This window comes from Pantherophis guttatus, chromosome 8, assembly GCF_059756535.1.
Source record: "Pantherophis guttatus breed Tessera chromosome 8, ASM5975653v1, whole genome shotgun sequence".
Taxonomy (NCBI): domain Eukaryota; kingdom Metazoa; phylum Chordata; class Lepidosauria; order Squamata; family Colubridae; genus Pantherophis; species Pantherophis guttatus.
Window position 1 is genome coordinate 10896349 of NC_142070.1, and position 7782 is coordinate 10904130.

Consider the following 7782-nt stretch of genomic DNA (forward strand, 5'->3'; position numbering starts at 1 on the left):
TGATTGCTTATTTAGTATTCTATGACTATCACTAAGTGTTGTATCTTATGATTCTTGATGAATATATTTTTATATATGAGAGCTTATGCACTGAAGACAAATTCCTTGTGTGTCCAATCACACTTGTCCAATAAAGAATTCTATTATTCTATTCTATTCTATTCTATTCTATTCTATTCTATTCTATTCTATTCTATTCTATTCTATTCTATTCTACTCTACTCTACTCTACTCTACTCTACTCTACTCTACTCTACTCTACTCTACTCTACTCTACTCTACTCTACTCTATTCTATTCTATTCTGTAACCTGCTAACTTCAGGGAAGCCAAACAGCTTGGATTCAGAAAACCAGATATTCTCTTGGACAAAATGCCACAATTGTAAATGCATATAACCAAATAAACGAATTCTTTTTTCTTTTCTTTGTGGTGTGACGTGGCCCTGTTTCCCAAGTCAAAAGATCTTCCAACTGGATACAGGTAAATGATCATTTCCTGCCAGAAGGAAGCACAAATCTAAGAACAAATTGAAGCTTGAAAATTACATCTGGCTGAGTTAATTGGCATCTTTCATGATAGGCTTAGCTCTGATGACTATTTTTATATCTTTCCATTATAACATCAAGCAAGTAAAAATCTCCCTTTTAATTCAAACTGAATGGAATTCTCTTGCTTATAGGTAGCCCTCAACTTATAACACAGTTCGTTTAGTGACCGTTCGGAGTTACAATGGCAGTAAAAAGACTGACTTATGGCCATTTTTCACACTTACGACTGTTGCAGCATCCCCATCAAAATTCAGATTCTTGGCAACTGACTCATATTTTGATGGCTGCAGTGTTCCCGGGGTGATGTGATCCCCCTTTGCAAATTTCTGACAAGCAAGTCAATGGGGAAGCTAGATTCACTTAACAACCGTGTTACTAATTTAACAATTACAGTGATTCACTTAACAAGTGTGACAAGGAAGGTCGTAAAATAGGGCAGAATTAATTTAACAAATGTCTCACTTAGCAACAGACATTTTGGCTCAGTTTTGGATATAAGTCAAGGACTGCCTGTATTCAGCTTAACTGAAATGCAGTTTTCTTCCTGGCTTTGGACTCTGACTGGTCCAAATTTACTGAACGAACCTCTAGAGTAGAGAGGGAATTAGAATCAGGACCTCCCAACTCTTGGTCCAATCACTCCCAACACGTGTTCCACATGATATTCTACATCAATGTTTCTCAACCTAGACACTTTCAAGATGTATGGACTTCAATTCCTAGAATTCCTCAGTCAGTCTGAGAGTTGAAGTCTAGGCATCTTAAGGGTGCCAAAGTAGATTAACACAGTTTTTCTTTTGGTAGAAATGCAGTTTTTAGAGAAGCAAAAAAGTAGAATAGAATAGAATAGAATAGAATAGAATAGAATAGAATAGAATAGAATAGAATAGAATAGAATAGAATAGAATAGAATAGAATGGAATGGAATGGAATGGAATGGAATGGAATGGAACGGAACGGAAGGGAACGGAACGGAACAGAACAGAACAGAACAGAACAGAACAGAACAGAACAGAATAGAATAACAGAGTTGGAAGGGACCTTGGAGGTCTTCTAATCCAAACCCCTGCTTAGGCAGGAAACCCTACACCACTTCAGACAAATGGTTATCCAACATCTTCTTAAAAATGTATACAATCTCCTTGAAGCTACTATTTATTTCAGGAAAATGTTTTGTATAATGCTATGTTATCTTAACAAAAAGGTTTAGAGTAGAGTAGAATAGAATAGAATAGAATAGAATAGAATAGAATAGAATAGAATAGAATAGAATAGAATAGAATAGAATATATGGAATGGGATGGGATGGGATGGGATGGGATGGGATGGGATGGGATGGGATGGGATGGGATGGGATGGGATAGAAGAGAAGAGAAGAGAAGAGAAGAGAAGAGAAGAGAAGAGAAGAGAAGAGAAGAGAAGAGAAGAGAAGAGAAGAGAAGAGAAGAGAAGAGAAGAGAAGAGAAGAGTTGGAAGGGACCTTGAAGGTCTTCTAGTCCAACTCCCTGCTTAGGCAGGATACCCTACACCACTTCAGACAAATGGTTATCCAACATCTTCTTAAAAACTTCCAGTGTTGGAGCATTCATAACTTTTGGAGGCAAGTTGTTGCACTGGTTAATTGTTCTAACTGTCAGGAAATTTCTCCTTAGTTCTAAGTTGCTTCTCTCCTTGATTAGTTTCCACCCATTGCTTCTTATCCTACCCTCAGGTGCTTTGGAGAATAACTTGACTCCCTCTTCTTTGTGGCAACCCCTGAGATATTGGAAGACTGTGATCATGTCTCCCCTAGTCCTTCTTTTCATTTAGACATACCCAGTTCCTGCAACCGTTCTTCATATGTTTTAGCCTCCAGTCCCCTAATCATTTTGTTGCTCTTCTTTTCACTCTTTCTAGAATCTCAACATCTTTTTTACATCGTGGCGACCAAAACTGGATGCAGTATTCCAAGTATGGCCTTACCAAGACATTATAAAGTGGTATTAACACTTCATGTGATCCTGATTCTATCTCTGTTTATGCAGCCTAGAACTGTCTTGTAAACACTTCCTCATCCCCAGCTCCCATTCTCTAAAATGTTGAAAAAACAGAACCCATCGAAATAGAGCTTGAAGGAATCTTGAACATCTTCTAGTGCAACCCTCTGTTCAAGCAACCCTCTGCTATACAATTTGTGACAAGTAACTGTTTAGTCTCTTCTTGAAGACCTCCAGGGATGAAGCACTCACAACTTCTGAAGTCCCCTTATGACTTGAACTTTTCCAGAAGGATCCATTGCATCTAACATCCACATTCACCCATAAACAGTGTTAATGTTTCCTCAACCTACTACATTGAAGTTGTACTGGATGATAAGCTACATGATGACAGGGGAGATGAATCAACCCAATTAAAGAGACACCAGACTGGAGAAATTGGACATACCTAGTAAACTTAAAGGGACACGGTGGCTCAGTGGCTAAAACACTGAGCTTGTCAAGCAAAAGGTCGGCAGTTCAGGGGTTCGAATCCCTAGTGCCGCGTAACATAGTGAGCTCCCGTTACTTGTCCCAGCTTCTGCCAACCTAGCAGTTCAAAGCATGTAAAAATGCAAGTAGAAAAATAGGGACCACCTTTGGTGGGAAGGTAACAGCATTCCGTGTGCCTTTGGCGTTTAGTCATGCCAGCCACATGATCACGGAGACGTCTTCGGACAGCGCTGGCTCTTCGGCTTTGAAATGGAGATGAGCACTGCCCCCTAGAGTCAGGAACGACTAGCACGTATGTGCGAGGGGAACCTTTACCTTTACTTAGTAAACTTGTAGTGATCAATCAAAACTTTGATTGCACAGAGAAATAAAAACCTTCCATCTCTCTCTTTTGCTACAATGCTATTTTATTATCCGACGGAGGAACCCGAACGTGAGATGAAGTCACATCAGAACGTCACCTCTTCTCTTTCTTCTTCTACCACAAGAATCAATAAAGACCCTTGTGATCCAACTCAAATCGAACCCTCCTGCTCCTTTGCTACATCTTGAGAATGGTTTGGCTCTCATCATCCTTGCACCCCACCGATAGAGTGAGACAGTCAAACAGAATACTCCTATTACATAAACTTGATTTATCCCCGTGCTCTATGGCATGGAGAAAGGGACAAAAATAAAATAAAATAAAACCCACCCAGCATGGATTTATATCTCTTTGATGAAAATTATTCTGATCATAATCTCCTCCTTGACATTTTTGTCCAATCGGGAAGAAGGAGATCACAATTTGGTGCACACAAAAGCCTCTTCTTCCATGGACAAAATGAAGCATCTTTGGTGATTATCTCCTGCCAGAATCAAGTGCCAGGAGACACGGGACTTCTCTGTGGTTCTCTGAACCTCGCTGTGTTTTGAACAGCAACATGTGGTACCCAAAGCCCACCAACCTTGAAGTGAAACCTTTCTTCTATCCATGGGTCCTGAAACAATGCCTAGGTTCCCTTCCAACAGAGGGCTGCCAGGCAGTGGCAAGCAAAGCATCTCTCACAGAGAACTTCTGCCTTAAACCACCCCACCCCACCCCACCTCACCCCAAAGTGGGACGATAAAATGGGGGATAGGGGTGCACTAAAACATCAGCCTAGTGGGTTGTTATTACAAACTTAACAATCAGCAAGCAGCTCAGGTCAACTAGCAGATTGTTCTCAAGGGGGTCGATCCTTCTGGACCCCTTCCTTCCTTCCTTCTCTCTCTCTCTTCTTTGCCCCTTCACCTCTTTCCTATTGTCTGGACCCCTTCCTTCCTTCCTTCTTTCTTTCTTTCCTTCCTTCTTTCCCTCCCTCCCTCCTTCCTTCCTTCCTTCTCTCCCTCTCTCCTTTATCCCTTCAATCCTTTCTTATTTTATGGACCCCTTCCTTCTTTTTCTTTCCCTCCCTCCTTCCTTCCCTCCCTCCCTCTTTTACCCCTTCACCCCTTTCCTATCTTCTGGACCCCTTCCTTCCTTCCTTCTTTCCCTCCCTCCTTCCTTCCTTCTCTCTCTCTCTCTCCTTTATCCTTTCACTCCTTTCTTATCTTATGGACCCCTTCCTTCCTTCCTTCCTTCCCACCCTCCCTCCTTTACCCCTTCACTCCTTTCTTATCTTCTGGACCCCTTCCTTCCTTCCTTCCTTCCTTCTCTACCTCTCTCCTTTACCCCTTCACTCCTTTTTGATCTTCTGGACCCCTTCCTTCCTTCCCTCCCTCCCTCCTTTACCCCTTCACTCCTTTTTTATCTTCTGGACCCCTTCCTTCCTTCCTTCCTCCCTCCCTCCCTCCCTCCCTCCCTCATCCTCTATCTATCTATCTATCTATCTATCTATCTATCTATCTATCTATCTATCTATCTATCTATCTATCTCTATCCATCCATCCAACCAACCCTCCATCCATCTATTTCATTCTCACGACACCCCGCTGCACGTTACCCACGCGCGCTGGAGGCAGGTCACCAAGTGTGAGCGCGAGCGGGAGAGTCCCGTCCCGAAACGGAGACCAAAGTCGTCCGGCGGAAAGGAGGGGGCCGTCGCTTGCGCCCCCGACCGGCTTCGCCTCGCCCCTCTCCAGCCCCGAGCAGCGGAAACGGGATGCTCTCACCCCTCCACCCCACCCCGCCCCGCCCCGCCCCGGCACCGCGGCGCCTCCGTCCTCCGCCCGTGAACTGCCGGCAAGGGTCCGCGGGCGCACCCCGACATTTCCAAATCCTCCCCCCTCAAGGTCTTGCAGCGCGCGCGCCTGCGTCCTCCTCGCCTCTCCTTCCCGCAGCTTCGCCGCCTTTGCCGTACTCACCTGCCCCGCTCGAGCGGGCGGGCGGGCAGCCCTCCCCGCAGCTCTCCCCCTCCCTCTCCCGGCCGCTTCCTTCGCCTTCGGATAAGACGGAGCCGGCCGGCAGCGTCCAGCGAGCGAGCGAGCGAAAAGCAGCCAGGCGGACCGGCAGTGCGCAGAAGGCGGGCAGCGCGTCGCGTGGGCACCGCTGCCGCCGCCCCGACTGCTCGGGAGAGCCGAGGAGGACCGTCAGGCACGCAGGCTGGAGGGGAGGAGGGGTGGGGGGGGGTGGAGGAGGGGCGAGGGACCGGCCCGCCTGGGCGAAGGGAGGCAGCGGCGCCACCTCGGGCCCGCGCGCCAAGGACCCGCTTGTTTACTCCGGGAGGGCGCGCGGCACCCTGGAGGGCGAGGAACCCGGAGGGCCGCTTCGGTGGGATCCCCACGTGCTCTGCTGAGGGGGAGGACTTGCAGGTGTGAATGAGGTAGTCTTAAGTGGAGGGGGGGTTCTTTCTTTCTTTCTTTCTTTCTTTCTTTCTTTCTTTCTTTCTTTCTTTCTTTCTTTCTTTCTTTTCCTCACTTATTTCCTTCCTTCTCTTTCTTTTCCTTCCTTTTCTTTTCCTTCCATCCGTCTTTTCCTTCCTTCCTTCCCTTTTTCTTTTCCTGCCTTCCTCCCTTCCCTTTTACTTTTCCTTCCTTCCTATAATTTCTTTTCTTTCCCTCCTTCCTTCCGTCTTTTCCTTCCTTCCTTCCCTTTTTCTTTTCCTCCTTCCTTCTCTTTTTCTTTTCCTTCCTTTCCTCTTTCCCTCTCTCCCTCCATCCGTTCCTTCCTCATCGTTTTCTTTTCCTTCCTTCTTCTCTTTCCTTTCCTTCCTTTTCTTTTCCTTTCTTTCCCTCCTTCCATTCATCTTTTCCTTCCTTCCCTCCCTCCCTCCCTCCCTCCTTCTTCTAGCTTTAACCAGAAGCCAATACAAGTTTGTCAAAAACAGATCATGCCAAACCCTTCCTTATCGTTTTCTTTTCCTCACTTCTTTCTTTCCTTCTTTTTCTTTTCCTTCCTTTTCTTTTCCTTCCTTCCCTCTCTCCCTCCTTCTTCTAGCTTTAACCAGAAGCCAACACAAGTTTGTCAAAAACAGATCATGCCAAACCCTTCCTTATCGTTTTCTTTTCCTCACTTCTTTCCTTCCTTCCTTTTCTTTTCCTTCCTTCCCTCCTTCCATTCATCTTTTCCTTCCTTCCTTCCTTCCCTCCCTCCCTCCCTCCTTCTTCTACCTTTAACCAGAAGCCAACACAAGTTTGTCAAAAACAGATCATGCCAAACCACTCTTATTTCATTCTTTGACAAAGTGACTAAATTAGTAAACCAGCAAAATGCTGTGGACATAGTATACTTGGATTTCAGCAAGGCATTTGACAGAGTAGACCACAACCTACTTCTTGGTAAGCTAGGGAAAAAAAAGTGAGATGGAGAGCATCACCACCAGGTGGATTTGTAACTGGCTGACAAACTGCACTCAACAAATAGTCTTTAATAGTACTACATCTACATGGAGGGAAGGAAGGAAGCAGTGGGGTACAAGGTTCCATCTTAGGCTCAGTACAATGTCTTCATAAATGACTTAGATGAGGGAATAGAAGGGGAACCCATGAAATTTGCAGATGACACTAAGCTGGTAGGAATAGCCAACAACGCAGAAGACAAGCTCAGGATCCAAAAAGATCTTGAACGATACGCCTTATCCAACAACATGAAACTTAATGTGGAGAAAAGCAAGGTTTTACACCTACGCAGGAAAAACCAAAGATACAAGTACAGATCATTAGGCTAACCCTGGCTGAAAAACAGTAACTGTGAGAAGGACCTTGAAGTCCTAGTGGACGATCATTTAAACTTGAGACAGCAATATGCTGCGGCAGCCCAAAAGCCAATGCAATCCTTGGTTGAATAAACAAGAGACATAGAATCAAAAACATGTATTAGTACCGCTTTATAAATCATTAGTAAGGCCACACCTGGAATACTACATCCAGTTTTGGTCACTACGTTGCAAAAAAGATGCTGAGACTTTGGGAAAAGTGCAAAGAAGAGCAACTAAGATGATTAAGGGCCTGGGGACAAAAACATGAAGAACAGTTGCAGGAACTGGGTATGGCTAGTCTAGAGAAAAGAAGGACTAGGGGTGACATGATACCACTCTTCCAGTATTTGAGGTGCTGCCACAGAGAGGAGGGGGGGTTCAACCTGTTTTCCAAAGCACCCGAAAGCCAGAGAAGGAACAATGGATGGAAACTAATCAAGGAGAGAAGCAATTTGGAATTAAGGAGAAACTTTCTATCAGTGAGGAATGGCTTGCCTTCAGAACTCGTGGGTGCTTCATCACTGGAAGTTTAAGAAAAAACTGGACAGTCATCTGTTCTGAAAAAGCATAGGGTCTCTTGCTTAAGTAGGGGGCTGGACTAGAAGAC

At 45.0% G+C, this 7782-nt stretch overlaps 1 protein-coding gene across 1 annotated transcript in view; it reads right to left on the bottom strand.

Annotated features, from left to right (window-relative positions):
- Positions 1-5577, bottom strand: part of PRKG2 (protein kinase cGMP-dependent 2) — a 97792-nt gene extending 92215 nt beyond the window's left edge. Inside the window, exon 1 of the mRNA XM_034431197.3 lies at positions 5344-5577. The gene's annotated coding sequence lies outside the window, so the exon portion shown is untranslated. The remainder of the gene's footprint in view (positions 1-5343) is intronic.
- Positions 5578-7782: the final 2205 nt, after the last annotated feature.